This window comes from Erythrolamprus reginae, chromosome 1, assembly GCF_031021105.1.
Source record: "Erythrolamprus reginae isolate rEryReg1 chromosome 1, rEryReg1.hap1, whole genome shotgun sequence".
Taxonomy (NCBI): Eukaryota; Metazoa; Chordata; class Lepidosauria; order Squamata; family Dipsadidae; genus Erythrolamprus; species Erythrolamprus reginae.
The window spans coordinates 117336990-117352699 of NC_091950.1; positions in this window are offsets into that span (position 1 = coordinate 117336990).

Genomic DNA, 15710 nt, shown 5'->3' on the forward strand with positions numbered 1-15710 from the left:
GAGAAATTACAGCCAGCTAGATAAGGAGGCTCTAGCGTTAGTGGCTGGGGTGAAAAAGTTTTATAATTATCTCTTTGGCAGGAGTTTTGAATTGGTTACTGACCACAAACCTTTACTAGGCCTCTTAGCCCCCAACAAACCAACTCCCCCATTTATGTCTCCAAGATTAATTAGGTGGGCCTTGTTTCTCTCAGGATACCAGTACGAGCTCATTCACAAAGGGGGTAAAACCATCAACCACGCAGATGGACTTAGTAGGTGCCCAATGGCAGAGTTAGTAGAGGACCCTGCCCCATCTGCTGATGTTTTAATGATAGAACTCGAAGATAACCCACTAACAACAGCAAGGGAGGTGGCTGCGCACACGCAGCAAGACCCAATTTTGAAAAAGGTGGTAAACTGTGTACTTAAGGGGTGGCAGAATGACTCTGTAGAAACTAATTTAAGTGATTTTAAAACCAAAAGATTGGAATTGTCATATGTTAAAGGTTGCCTGTTGTGGGGTGATAGAGTAATCATTCCTGAAAGTCTAAAGACCAAAGTACTCACAATGTTACATGTGGGCCACCCTGGTATTGTCAGGATGAAGGGTCTAGCTAGGGGGCACTTATGGTGGCCAGGTCTGGATACTGATATTGAAAAGTGGGTAGCCAAGTGTGATCCATGCCAAGAGTCTCGGCCAACCCCCCCCAAAACAACTCCAGCAGAGTGGGAACAACCTGCAGGGCCTTGGTCCAGGGTCCATATTGATTTTGCAGGGCCAGTGGGGTCACAATATTTCTTAATAGTGGTAGATGCATTGTCCAAGTGGGTGGAAATCATTGCAATGAATAATATAACCACTAGTGCCACAATTAAGGTTCTGCGCCATTTGTTTGCCACCCATGGCTGTCCTGACCTCTTAGTGTCAGACAATGGACCCCAATTGACAGCCAGGCAATTTGAATTATTTTTAGATAACTTGGGGGTCAGACATGCTCTCATCTCGCCTTACTCGCCCTGGGCTAACGGGTTGGCAGAACGATACGTTCGAGTTGCAAAAGAAGCATTGCGCAGGTCAGACCCTGGAGATGTACAACAGCATCTGGACCAATTTTTGTTAACACAACATATTACACCAAAATCCCACAGACACATAAGCCCTGCTGAAATACTAATGGGAAGGAAACTTAGATCCCCACTGGATAGATTACACCCAAGGTATTGTACTCATAATCCTATGTATGTAAATCCTGAAAGACAATTGTACTTGGGTCAAAGTGTTTTTGCAAAGAATTTTGATGGGGGTTTAAATTGGATGAAGGGAACAATTGTACAACAAACTGCTCCTAAAACATATATTGTAAAATTGGAAGATGGTCGAATGTGGAAGCGGCACATTGACCATGTACGAAAGCGCATTGAAACCTCCCCTGAGCAAACCGCTAAAACAGACTCTCCCACTCTAATAGACTGTAACGCGCAACCCACCTTAATGGACATTCAAATGGACTTATCGAGCCAGGAAGGGTCCTCCAGCGACGCCGAGCCATCTTCGTCCTCAGAGGTCGGTGTTGTGCCTGCCCAATCGACTCAGCGGGCCGGAGCCCAAACTAGGCCCCAGCCGCACTGGGGAATTACGGGCGAACTGACCTCCACCGTTGGAAGCGAGGACTCAAATGAACTGCGCAGGTCGGGGCGAGCCATGCGTAGACCGAGCAGATTGGAGGATTTCGTCACGTGGCTTACTTGATTGATGTATTCTGACTAAGGAGGGAGGGGTGTTGAATCCTATGTAAATAGTTGGTTCCCGGAGAAACGCTGTCTGAGCTGGAAACAGGAAGTCGCGCCTGATTGGCTCAGACGCGGGCTGCTCTCTTTTGGCGGGAGACGCAAATGTATAAAAGAGCGGTTTGTCTCCAGGTTAAGCCAGACGTGTTCCCGCTGATTGTCACTTCCCTTTTAAGAGCCGAATAAAGGAACCGTCTTTACTAAGCCTTGTCTCTGGACTTTTCATGAAGCTAATTGTAAACATGTCTGAACTGCACTGAAACCAACATCAGTGATATATGAAATTTTAAATTCTAAAATGGATTGCAAAAGTGGCACATTAGAATGAGCCAATGAAAGGAGGTGGTTTGCTTTTTAACTATGTTAATTGTTCAGTTTGGATCAAGTGTTCTTAGTGTGTCTTCACCAATACATAATTATTTATCTTCTATATGTATGATGCTTTGTTCAGGGGTGGATTCTAACTTACCTCACTGCTGGTTCACTTCCTCCCATGCCACATGGCTGCGTGCCCATTGCGTGTCACATGGCTATGCCACACATGCACACGTGCACTTTGCATGTGTACACACACATGTGCAGTGCCAAAAAAAATCAGCTTCTGTGCATGCGTAGAAGCAAAACCCAGTAAAAAATAGACAAAAAAAAGCTTTAAAAAAGGATGGTGATGGCCAGATTGGCACTGACAGAACCCACTCTGTGATGTCTCCACTGGTTTACTACCAGTTCTATAGAACCGATAGGAGCCCACCTCTAGTTTTGTTCTGTTATTTTTGAGATACCATAAATTTGCAAGTAAAGTAAAGGTAAAAGTAAAGATTTCCCCTGTCCAGGTGTGTTCGATTCTAGGAGATGGTGCTTATCTCTGTTTCTTAATTGAAGGAGCCAACATTGTCCAAAGAAACTCAGTGGTCATATGATCAGAATGACTTTACACTGAGGTGCACAGAACTTTATTAGTTTCTCATTCAAGTGGTACCTATTTATCTACTCACATTTGCATGCTTTTGAACTTCTAGGTGGGCAGGAGCTGGGACAAGCAGTGGGAGCTCACCCAGGTTGACTCTTGAACCCCAGTTGTCTGCTTTCCAGCTGGCAAATTCAGCATCTTTAACTAGTGAGCCATCATGCCCCTTGGTAAGCATGTTAAAAATATTTCAGTTGGGCTTGAAATCAGGTGACTTCATCGGCACATCCAAATGTTAAGTGTTAAGGAGTGTGCAGAGTAATCTCTTAGTAGTCAAAGATACACATAAGCAGAGGAAATGGGGAGGTTTAGCAGATATCCAACTGATAGACCAGTGATACTAGTAATAATTCAGTAATACAATCCAGATACACTAAGTATACAAAATATTATTTACTTTGGCAAATATCTTAGTCAAGAACAATCCTAGTCATACACAATTACATGTCAATAACCCCCTATACATATACAATATTATAAGCCTTACTTGTTCAGCTTACAAATACATTAAACCATCATTTGAACACACAGTTCTACAGTATAGTCACAAAGACAAACTAGCAGAGAATAGCTGAGAGAGAATCAGAGAGAGAATCACGCTTCTGGTTCCCTTTTATGGCAATCTGCAACACTAGCTCTTAAAGCAATAGTGTTCTATCACATGTAAGCATACATTGTTAGTTTGTGTTATATATTGCCAAACCCAACTAGTTATATACATAGTTCTAACAGTTTTACTGCCAATCATGTGGAAATAGCTCACCACTGTTTCCTTTTACATTTTTTAAACTTACAGTCCAATCTATAGCCATGGTATTTTATTATTATTATTTATTATTATTTTATTATTATTTATTGGATTTGTATGCTGTCCCTCTCCGCAGGAGTCTGCTATGAAGATGTTTCCCAGGAGTCTGCTATGAAGATGTTGAGTTTGCTATCTTTTAGTCTGCTTAGTAGTAAAGCTGTTTTTAAAAGAGTACTTTTAGTTCTCTTTAGTGCTATTTGCTGTTTTAATTTTTATACATTTAATTTTTTATACTGCATTGAGTTACTGAGAGTCGTTTTGATGGCATAGAAGAGTTGCAGGAAATTGGTATATCTAGAAACCCTGGGTAGGGGTGTGTATAACATGATAATAGTCTTCCAATATTTATGGGGATGTTACAGAGAATAGATGGTCTATCTGTTTTCCAAAGAACCTGAGGAAAGGACAAGAAGTAATGGATGGAACTTATCAATAAGAAATCAAACCTGGAAATAAGAATAAATTTCCTGACAGTAAGAATAATTAATCAGTGGAATAACTTGCCTCATGAAGCTTTGGATGCTCCATCACTGGGAGTGTTGAGGAAGAAATTGGACAGCCATTTCAACTTTGTTATTCTGTATTCTAGGCTATTGTAAGTTGGTAGATGATAGATCGATAGATCGATAGATCGATAGATCGATAGATCGATAGATCGATAGATCGATAGATCGATAGATCGATAGATCGATAGATAGATAGATCGATAGATAGATAGATAGATAGATAGATAGAGAAAGAGAGAGAGAGAGAGAGAGAGAAAGAGAGTGAGAGAGAATCAGATCTGATGGTGCTTAACTTTTTGGGACTGGCTAAGTGCTTTCCATTCAACTGAAAAGTGGAAGGAATGAAGAGGACTAATGAAGTGGATTCTCCAGTTTGCAATAAGAGCTTTTGAGATTGGAATGATAAGTCCAGTTCAAGTATGCTTGTACTACAACTATGGTAATATCCTAGTAGAAGAATATCACACCAGGGACATTTTTAATCTTCATGTTAATGTGATTCTTCATAAGCAACGTTCTGCCTTTTAAAAAATATGATAAATTCCTGCCCATATAATATTTAGGCTTTTTTAAAAATTTATGTTGATCACACACAAATGTTTCCCCAATTAAAATACTAAAAACTGTCCATACGTTAGGGAAACATATTATTTTGTAATTCATAGAAAGTCCAGTTAGTCAGAATATGCCAATAGCACCAGCTTATGGTAACAAGAAAAGAGTACATGGTTATAATGATTCATTAGTATTTATTTATTTATCATTTATTTATTTTGTCATGCATGTGTAAGATTACAGGCAAAGTATAAACATTAATATGAATATATAAGAAGTATTAGTTTATGATACTTTACAAATACATGGAAACTCTGGGAACCAAAGGTGAATGAGCTGCCATAAAAGGACATGACATGCCTCTACACCAGAGATGCTACCTCCCCCCTTGAGCATTCCATACACCCAGTGATGTGCTACCAAATTTTTTACTACCACACTGTGGGCGTGGCTTATGCATTTTGTTTCAACATCTTTCAGTGCAAATTGGATGCTCTGGGGTGGAGCTGCGTTCCTGACCATTCCCGTAGGAGCCCATCACTGAATACACCTCCGATAGACATGATAGGGAGGCTATAGAAAGATGGCCAAGAACTATTTTTCATGCTCATATAAGTCAGGAACCCAAATAAGGATATAAATTGCAACTATCTAGATTTCAATCAAATGAACAGTAAGGAAAAAAGCTTCCTGGTAGTAAGAGCTGTACAACTATAGAAGAATCTATCTAGAAAAATGTGAATTCCCCATCTTGGGACATTTTAAAGAACAATCTGAACAATCTCTTCTCATGAATGGTTGAATGGCTTTTCATGCACAGTATAGAGGTAATGTGATCTTTATGCTCCCTCCCAATTTTCTAATGCTTTTGATTTTTTGTTGAGTACAAAAATGGTACAAGCTGACAAGGTGAGCCTGTAGTCTAGAGGCTAAGGCAGCGGTCCCCAAACTACGGCCCGCGGGCCACATGCGGCCCACTGAGGCCATTTATCCGGCCCGCCAGTGAGTGACAAGAGCACAGGGAAAAGAGAGAGAGAAAGAAAGAAAAGGGAAAGAGAGGGAGGGAAGGAGAAGTGGAGAGGTATGAAGGAGGGAAGGAAGGAGAAATGGAGGGAACAAGAAAGGAAGGAAGGAAGGAAGGAAGGAAGAATGAAATGAATGGAGGGACAGAGGAAGGAAGGACTGTTTTTGGGGGGGGGAGGTAATTTTTTAAATTTTTTCTCTCAACATACATTCAAACAACACAGTGTACCATCTAATTTTTCATGAATAAAATGCAGTATTTTGTTAGTAACTAATATCAGTCATCAAAAAAGTTGCAAAAGTTTCCCCCCCTAGTTTTGTCATCCAGTTACATTCATTTTCTTTTAATTAAATTCCCTCCTTAATGTTCCTTGAAAAAGTGCAACACCAATTATATTTCTAACTTATTAACCATTATGCCAAAGTGCTTCCTTCTTTCTTTATACATTTTTCATAAGCCAAGAAAACCTTGTATAGCCAATCAGATGTCAACAAAAGAAAATTAAAAACAAAACATAAACATATATGAATTTCAGACTTCTTCCCCTCTCCTCTAAATAGTACATTCCCATTTTGTTTTTTATGTTAAAATAAGGTGTGTGCATAGGAATTTGTTCATAGTTTTTTTTAATAGTCCGGCCCTCCAACAGTCCGAGGGACAGTGAACTGGCCTCCTGTGTAAAAAGTTTGGGGACCCCTGGGCTAAGGCCACTGCCTTACAAGACAGAGGCTCAGGTTCAAATCCCAGTAAGGTTATGGCTACCTGACGAGAGCAAATAAATTCAAAATACATCTATAGTAGTCTACCTTCTTTTTCATTATCAACAAAAATATGTTACACACACACACACACACACACACATTCCATGTTCCATGTTGCCATTTGTGGCACCACATCTATCTATTATGGCCATATTAATAGGGGTAGCTTTTCTTCTGCAGACTAGCCACAATTTTCCCCAGACACATATTAAATTCATAAATGTACAGTAAAGGAAACAGCCGCCCCCTTGCATTCACAGGGTTGCTACCTTGTTTCTTCTCCAGTCAGAAAAATATCTGAAGAAAGGGATTCAAAGACTACATATTACCAAACATGGAGGAAAGGCCTTTCTAGAATATCCTATTTATATTGTGCTGTTTGTTTCCTAGTATATGATTTGATTGTTTATTAGTAAGCTATGACTATCACTAAGTGTTGTATCTTATGATTCTTGATGAATGTATTTTTTTCTTTTCTCTATTTTTCCTTTTATGTACATTGAGAGCATATGCACCAAAGACAAATTTCCTGTGTGTCCAATCACACTTGGCCAATAAAGAATTCTTTTCTATTCTGATCTGTTCTGATATTGCTGCTGAAATAGTGTCAGCTTTCATGTACGGCTTATGAGGAGCAGGGACCAGGTGATAACCTCCAAAGCCTTACCTCTAATCCCATTACTGGGCCCAGTGGTCAAAATACTACAGTAGAACTTGCTTTGATGCAGCCAAATGTTTTCTACCCCATATATATAGAGGGCACTTATCTACAAGGTCCCGTGGCTAATCCATGAAGGAAGAAGCGTAGCTAGAGCTCTTTATACTTGCAGAGGTCAGGAGAAAACAGAAACCTTGCTGGAAACCATCTGTCTCCATTCTCTATTTCTGCCCTCTATATTTCTGATAATTCTATTTGCTTTGAAATATCTTGTTCATCCTTTTCAGCAAGTTTTCTGAAGTGGAGAAAGGTGATCACTTACTTTTAACAAGGTGAATTTTCTTTCCAGCTCTGCTGGTGGTCCCTACCACAGCAAGCAGGAGAATTAGTTTTAAGAAAGTGAAAGACAGCATCTGCTCTCCCCTACTGTGTGGTATTTTAAAAGGTCTTTCTCTCCCCCCCCTTCCTTCTTCCCTCTCTCCGAAGTGCTGATAGCCAATCAAATTTTTACATTCCCTAAAGTTCTGAGAACAAGGATGAGGCATGTAAGGACAACAAAGCAGTAAGAAACCCTGGAGCTGTGATTAACCATGTAAGTCTTCCTGCTTTAAAATATTAAATCAGTATTCATTTCTTTTACTAGGACCATTTAGAATGGCTTTAGATTGCCAATTGCTTTAAGGAAACAGAACAAAAGAAAATGTCCATGATTTTGCCAGCTAAAATGTTACAAAACCAGAAAGTTCATGTAACAGTGGAAAACTCAATCCTGAACCCTTATCTGGGGATATGAATTGGAATCAATGCTAATGAAATTAAAGGGGCAGCAGTCTTTACTTCCCCTTCAGCTGGGAAGGTGAGGTTGGTGGTAAGCTGTGATATTTCTGCAAATTCACCTTATGGAAGGTAGAATCTGAGGTGGTTCAGGATGGCTGCACTGTAAGATCTATTGCGAATTACTGAACAATATTCCCACCTTTGCCTCATGACAATTGGGCAGAGTTGTGAGAGTCAATCCCAATGTTAAAGGACTGAAATAAGTTTAGGTCAAAACCCAACTTTGTCATGTAATTCGTTTCATAGCCCAAAGGTGAACCATTATTTCTTAGCACCACTGTATCTGTCTCTGTTGCCATAAGGTTAAAGAGAAATCAAGATATGGTGCAACTGCCCTATATCACTGGGCTTTAGTAGGAAAGCAATTATATCTTTAGATATTGCCATCAACTGTCTAACTGCAACAATTTATTAGGAGCATTATTTTAAAAACCTTGGACAAGTATAATCTGATTGAAAGTAAGCTTGTATTCTGAACTGACTCAATAGAGAAAGAGGTGACTGGGGATGTTTTTTAGCTTGCTAAAGCAAGATAGTATTATGTAATTGTGGAATATAATGTCTGGAAGGGATAGCAAAATCATGTAGTCCTACCTTCTGTCCAGTACAGGAATGCATTATTAAAGCAACCTTAGTTGTTCCCTCTTGAAATCCCTTGAGCTGTTCTGGACATTGCAGTCAAAAGTGGACATTGTCAAACAAGAGGGAGTTCAAAGGAGAACTGCCCAGATGGTGAAGGAACTGAAAACCAAGATTTATGAGGAATATTTAAAAGAACTCAGTAGATTTACTCTGCAGAAAACATTAATTTAAATTAATTTAATGTAATTTATTGTATTTCTATGCAGCCCAACTTCCTAAGGCAGTGATGGTGAACCGTTTTTCCTCGACTGCCGAAAGAACTGCGCGTACGCTATCACGCATCCGCGAGTGCCTACGCCTTGGGAGGGTGAAAACAGCTTCCCCCACCCTCGGAGGCCCTCTGGAGGCCAGAAATGTCCCCCAACTTCTGGTGGGCCTAGTAGGCTTGTGTTTCACCCTCCCCAGGCTCCAAAGGATTCCCTGGAGCCTGAGGAGGGTAAAAACACCCTCTCCCATCCCTCCAGAGGCTCTCTGGAAGCCAAAACTGTCCTTCCAGAGCCTCTGTGTGAGCCAAAAATCATCTGACCGGCACCCATATGCTCATTGGGATTAAGCTAGGGCAATGGTTCACATGCCAGCAGATATGGGTCCATGTGCCATCTGTAGCATCCGTGCCATAGGTTTGCAATCACTGCCCTAAGGACCCCAGGCAGCTTACAATAAGTATATAAAATACATTTAAAAACATCATAAAAGATTTAAAAATAGTTAAAAATCAAATACATACATATCATTCAGGCTGGACCTCTCAAGTTGCAAGATCAATTGACCCAAGCATTATTTTATTATTTTTATTATTATTTATTAGATTTGTATGCCGCCCCTCTCCGTAGACTGCCAGAAAAGCCAGGTCTTCAATGCTTTCTGGAAGGCCAATAGAATGGGAGCGGACCGGATCTCAGGGGGTAATTGGTTCCAGAGAGCCAGGGCAGCCACAGAGAAGGCCCTTCCTCATGGGCCTGCCAGCCGACACTGTTTAGCTGATGGGACATTACCCGTCACTGGGACCAACTCTGTGGGACCTTACCGGTCACTGGGAACTAGGAGGTAGAAGGCGGACTCGAAGATAACCTGGCCTTGAGTCATGTAGAGCTTTAAATTTAATAACTAAATGTAAAAAAGGTCTTAATAGTCTTAGTAGTCTTCAGATGTGTTAGTGTTATGTACAAGACAATTGGATTGGCAATATATAAACAATGAATGTCTGTATGTATTGAAATACTCTAACTTTAAGAGGTAGTGTTGCAAATTGCCATAAGAGGGAGCCAGAAAGCATGACTCTCTCTCTCTCTGTTCTCTCTGCACTTTCTGCTGATTCATTGTGACTGATGTAGTAAGCTCTGTGTGTTCTAAGATAGTTTGCTGTATTTGTCAGCTGTAATGTATGTCTGATATGTAAGACAAAGACAGACTTATAATATTATTACTATATTGAGAGATATTGACTGATTTGAATGTGTATGACCAGACTGATTAATTGACTGTGGTATTTATAAAGTAAACACTAATTAAACTTTAATGTATCTGTTTTGTATGGCTGAATAATTACTCATACCTCCTAGATATCTGCTGGAATCCCACGTTTTCCCTCTGTGCCTGTCCTTGATAACTCAAGGGTTGTTCTTCACAGTCCTTAACAATATGGGTAGATGGGGCAATAGACTTTTTCTTTGTTGCCTTGGGGGTGCTGGTGGCAGAGCAGAAAACCTTGAACATATTGAGGAAAAAAATAGAGAGGGGCATCATGAGAGGGCAAATGATACAAATGGTGATGATGCTTTTATATGTCTCAAAAATATATAAAAGGAGGAGACCACAAAATAAAACCAACCCGGATAAGACGGAGTGGCTGTGGGTCCTGCCTCCCAGGGACAATTCCATCTGTCCGTCCATAACCATGTGGGGGGGGGATTACTGACCCCCTCAGAGAGGGTCCGCACCTTGGGCGTTCTCCTCGATCCACAACTGACATTGGAACATCATCTTTCGGCTGTGGCGAAGGGGGCGTTTGCCCAGGTTTGCCTGGTGCACCAGTTGTGGCCCTATCTGGACCGGGACTCACTGCTCACAGTCACTCATGCCCTCATCACCTTGAGGTTCGACTACTGTAATGCTCTCTACATGTGGCTACTTTTGAAAAGTATTTGGAAATTTCAGATCGTGCAGAATGCAGCTGCGAGAGCAATCATGGGCTTCCCAAGGTATGCCCATGTTACACCAACACTCCGCAGTCTGCATTGCTTGCCGATCAATTTCCGGTCACAATTCAAAGTGTTGGCTATGACCTATAAAGCCCTTCTTGGCATCAGACCAGAATACCTCTGGGACTGCCTTCTGCCGCACGAATTCCAGCGACTGGTTAGGTCCCACAGAGTTGGCCTTCTCCGGGTCCCGTCGACTAAACAATGTCATTTGGCGGGACCCAGGAGAAGAGCCTTCTCTGTGGCGGCCCCGACTCTCTGGAACCAGATCCCCACAGAGATTAGAACTGCCCCCACCCTCCTTGCCTTTCGTAAAGTTCTTAAGACCCATCTCTTCCGTCAGGCATGGGGGAACTGAGACATCTCCCCCGGACCTATACAGTTTATACATGGTATGTTTGTGTGTATGTTTGCTTTTAATAATGGGCTTTTTAGCGTTTTTTAAATTATTAGATTTGTTCTTACATTGTTCTTGTTATTGTTGTTAGCCACCCCGAGTCTACGTAAATAAATAAATAAATAAATAAATAAATAAATAAACAAACAAACAAACAAACAAACAAACAAACAAACAAACAAACAAACAAACAAACAAATACCAGAACTGCTATGATGATGATTACCTAGTTTGGATAATGAAATGTGTGCAAGAAAACAAGCAGTCTCAGAGAGCACCAAGGATGCCTCACTGCTTTCATTATTCTGATAGAAACCTCAGTACCTTATCATTATTATTTTAGTTCTAGAAAGTATTCTGCAGGCTCTGGTCATCTGAAGCCCCAGGATAATTTTTTGGAAATCAATTATATATATTTTGTTTCCCATGCATGTTCTAATCTTTTCAGTCTAGTTATTTTTATTTTATTTTGGGGGTGTTGGAGAACAGAATGGAAAAGGCAATGAGTCTCTCGTGTACTCCATCAATACCATGGGCAATAAAACTGAGGACACTGCTAAACTACATTGCTTGGCTAGTCTAGCCAGGAATCTGTAATCCAGCAACAACTCGAGAGCCACTGTTCTCTATTCATAACTTAAGGGGATATTTTTTCCTCTACTGTGTTTGGAGACTTTTTTTTCAGTGGGAAAAAGAATGTTATTTAATGTTATTAGATATAATGTAGTTGAAGAAAGAGCATTTAAATATTCCCATTGGAATATTAGCTTAATTAGGGGGAGGAAGAAATCTATTGCGTGATTTCTTCCAAGTGAATTCGCATAGTAGAATTGCTGCAGTGCAATATTTCCTAATTAGTGCTTAAGAATGTTCAAGCTTTTGTGAGTCAACCATTTTATGAAGGAGAAAAGGGTAGAGCTAAAGGCAGTAATCTAGGTTATATCTACATTTTTCATTAGTGCTTTGGATTTATGGATCAAACTAATGTTTCCTCAGTCTTGCAAAATGAAGTGCTTCAGCAATGATCCTCAGCTCTTCCATTTCTAGTAAAATATTATGAGGGTATTAGATTTGACACTAATCTAGTTCAGGGTAATTATATTTTCCCTAAATAGCATAGTCTGCACCCAAATTTTTGGGCAGACCTTCATTTAATAAAAACTCTGCAGAACTGAGTTAATAATACTTTTGAGAATTTTATTAATTCCCTGTAATTGAACCTGAGTTAGGATGAGAATCACCTGAGAAGGCGGAACACAGTTTAAAATAACAACAACGTGATTCAGGCTACAGTGTTCCCTCACTTTTTGCGGGGGATATGTTCCAAGACCACCTGCGAAAGTTGAATTTCCGCGAAGTATAGATGCAGAAGTAAATACACTATTTTTGGCTATGAACAGTATCACAAGCCTTCCCTTAACACTTCAAACCCCTAAATTGCAATTTTCCATTCCCTTAGCAACCATTCAGATTATTACTCACCATGTTTCTTTATTAAAGTTTATTTAAAAAAATATTTATTAAAGGCAGATGAAAGTTTGGCGATGACATATGATGTCATCGGGTGGGAAAAACCGTCGTATAGGGAAAAACCCCGCAAAGTATTTTAAAATTAATATTTTTGAAAAAACGTGGTATAAACTTTCCGCGAAGTTCGAACCCGCGAAAATCGAGGGAACACTGTATTTTTAAGTGGAGTCACCATGAACAATAAAATTGGAGCCATGGAATGATTTTTTCCATGGAACATTCCACCAAAAAATATGTTACATTAGGTAACTTAACACTGATGGCAACAATAAATAGCTGTTATAAAATCATTGTCGATGAAGAAAAGCACTTTTTTTTTAATTTTTGGACAAAATCTTAGATACAAGATTCAAATACCTATGAGTACATATAATCGTCATGCAGTTGCCATGTATATGACCTATCTCAGCAATATCTTAGAGCATTTTTTCCTATATTTCATTTTTCTTAGAATCATAGTTGGAAGAGACTTTTAAAGCCATCAAGGTCAGAGCAAGATGTGCTAAACTATTTTGGCTACATGGCAGCCCAGTTTCTATTTGAAAGAAAACCCTTATCGAACTCACATTTTATGTGGTAGCCTGTTCCTCTGGCTGATAGTTTATACAGACAAAGATATTTTCCCTAATGTTTAGCCTGACTCAGATTATTTCCTCTGGGGCAATAAAACAGAACAGAGAATAAAATTACTGCTGTGAGCCGCCCCAAGTCTACGGAGAGGGGCGGCATACAAATTTAAGAAATAAATAAATAAATAAATAATAGGACCAATTTTTCTAGTTCAAACCTCTTCTCAAACAGGAGACTTTATACCATTCTAGACACATAGTAACCAGTCTCTTCTTAAAAACCTGTAGTGATGGAGCACCCACAATTCCATTAAACAATTCAAAGACAATAACTCTTATTTCCTTTCTGTGTGATACCTCTTCAATTATTTGAAGTTCTATATCATGTCTTATTCCCAGTTGTCATTTTAGCAGTTGTCATTTCTACACATTCTTTAACTGTTTCTTTTAGCATCTACTGCACAGACGGGAGGGGGGAGGGACTGTGGGGTAGCGAAAATGGAGCTCCACCCCAGAGCACCCAATTTGCACTGAAAGATGTTGAAAGAAAATGCAGGCTGTCCTGCATAAGCCACGCCCACAGTGTGGTAGTAAAAAATTTAGTAGCCCGTCACTGTCTTTTAGGCTTGGTTTCCAGACACTTCAACATAAGCCCTACCTAGATATGTCTTGTTTTGGACTCTGGTACTTGGATACAGTATTCCAAGTGGGTAGAATCTGAACAATGCTTTCAATGATCTGGATTACACGTGTAAATCTGGTTCGTGTTTAACTTGCATTGACAAAGACATCTAGATCTTTTTCAAATGTTAGCGATGTGCTAAATCATTTCCATCCTATAAATGTACTTTCTCAGATTCAGAACTTTTTTCTTGTAAAATTCCATCTTATTCATTTCAGCTTACTGTTTGTTCAAGATTGTCTTTGAATCTTCTTTCTTTCATCTAATTTTAATCCACCCACCCCCAGCTTTGTGGTTTTGGTAACTTTATAAGTGTCTTCTCAACTTCCTCATCCAAGTCAATGGTAAAAACATTGAAATACTCTTGTATATTAAGCTCAATACTGTTCTGTCTGGGTGCCCCCAGACTTCAACACCAACTGGAAAAAACAGCCAGACACGCTGGTAAAAGCAAAGGCACTTTATAGTTTGAAAAATAAACACAGAGAAAAACCTGTTCTTCCCAACAGGCAGGCTATGAGGCTTCACAGCAGAGTCCTGATGGCCAGACAATACAGCAGACTTCTTGCTGGCACACACACCACTGTAGAGAATAAGACCCACGTCTTTCCCCCCAAGGTTTCAGCCTTCAAGGCCACAAGCCAGAATCAGAGACGCCAAAGATCACAGCCAGGTCCCAGGACTCCCAAAGATAATACTCCACAATACAGGAAGGGTGGGTCTGCCTTTTCAGCCTTTCTGGGGAGAACCACACCCAAACCCAGCTGTTGCCTATTTAGGGCTGGAAATACCTGGCTAATTGTCCCCTTCGTTGTGCTGCTCTTCTCTGCCTGACATCGATGATGGCTTGTGCATTTTCATCTAAGGACTCCAGGCTGCTTGCTGGGGAGAGCTCCACCCCGGGGGACTCAGGCTGTTCTCCCTCTCCCTCGGCCTGATATTCCTCCTCCCCGTCTGCCTGGGCCTCCTCCTCCTCCTGTTCCTCATCCTCCCCCTCTGAGCATGGAGCCGGCAGAGGTTCAGCCGTTCCCTGAGGAGCCTCAGACGGAATCACAACAAATACTAATATTATTATTCAATTTTTTAAATTTATGGGATATGAACAAACCTTTTCCCCAAGCATCTTCTCTTATCTTCTTCAAATACCATTTTTGCTGACCTCAACCTCTCCTCTTATATATATCTAATTATTTCAAAAGCCCAGAAAACAAATATGCAAAAAAGAAAAAAAAAGAAAGGAAACAGAATATGGATGTAGATAGTTAAAAGCCACTCAGGTTCTTAACCATACTGTGACTTTTCATTACATTTGGAAGAATTGATTGAAAGGCAGAAAGTAGATACAGTCAGTTGTTTGGATTTGAATAAATGTGTTTTCTTAATTTTAAATGAAACAAAATAATTCTTTTGACTACATTCTCTGTTTGATAAAACAATATTACACACACACACACATATATTGTAGAATATATATATGTGCGTGTGTGCGTGTTTGTGTGTGTGTGTGTGCTGAATTTTTAAAATTAAGGGAGACTAAGATAGTACTATGTTGGCCTTGTTCTGGCCTCATCAGCTAGAGATATATAAATTCTACAATGTCTTTTAGCTTTTTCATTTTCCTCAGTCCACAATGTTTGTTCGTTAACTTTTCTATAGATTTTTTTTCCCAAGTTTTTTTTTCCCAGGAATGTGAAGATCATTTCTATAATGGTAGCAATTTCCTTGTTTCATCTGCAGATAAATAGCCTATTATTTCTAGCCTTTGCTCTTAATACCCATTATTCTGTACACTTAGGAAACATA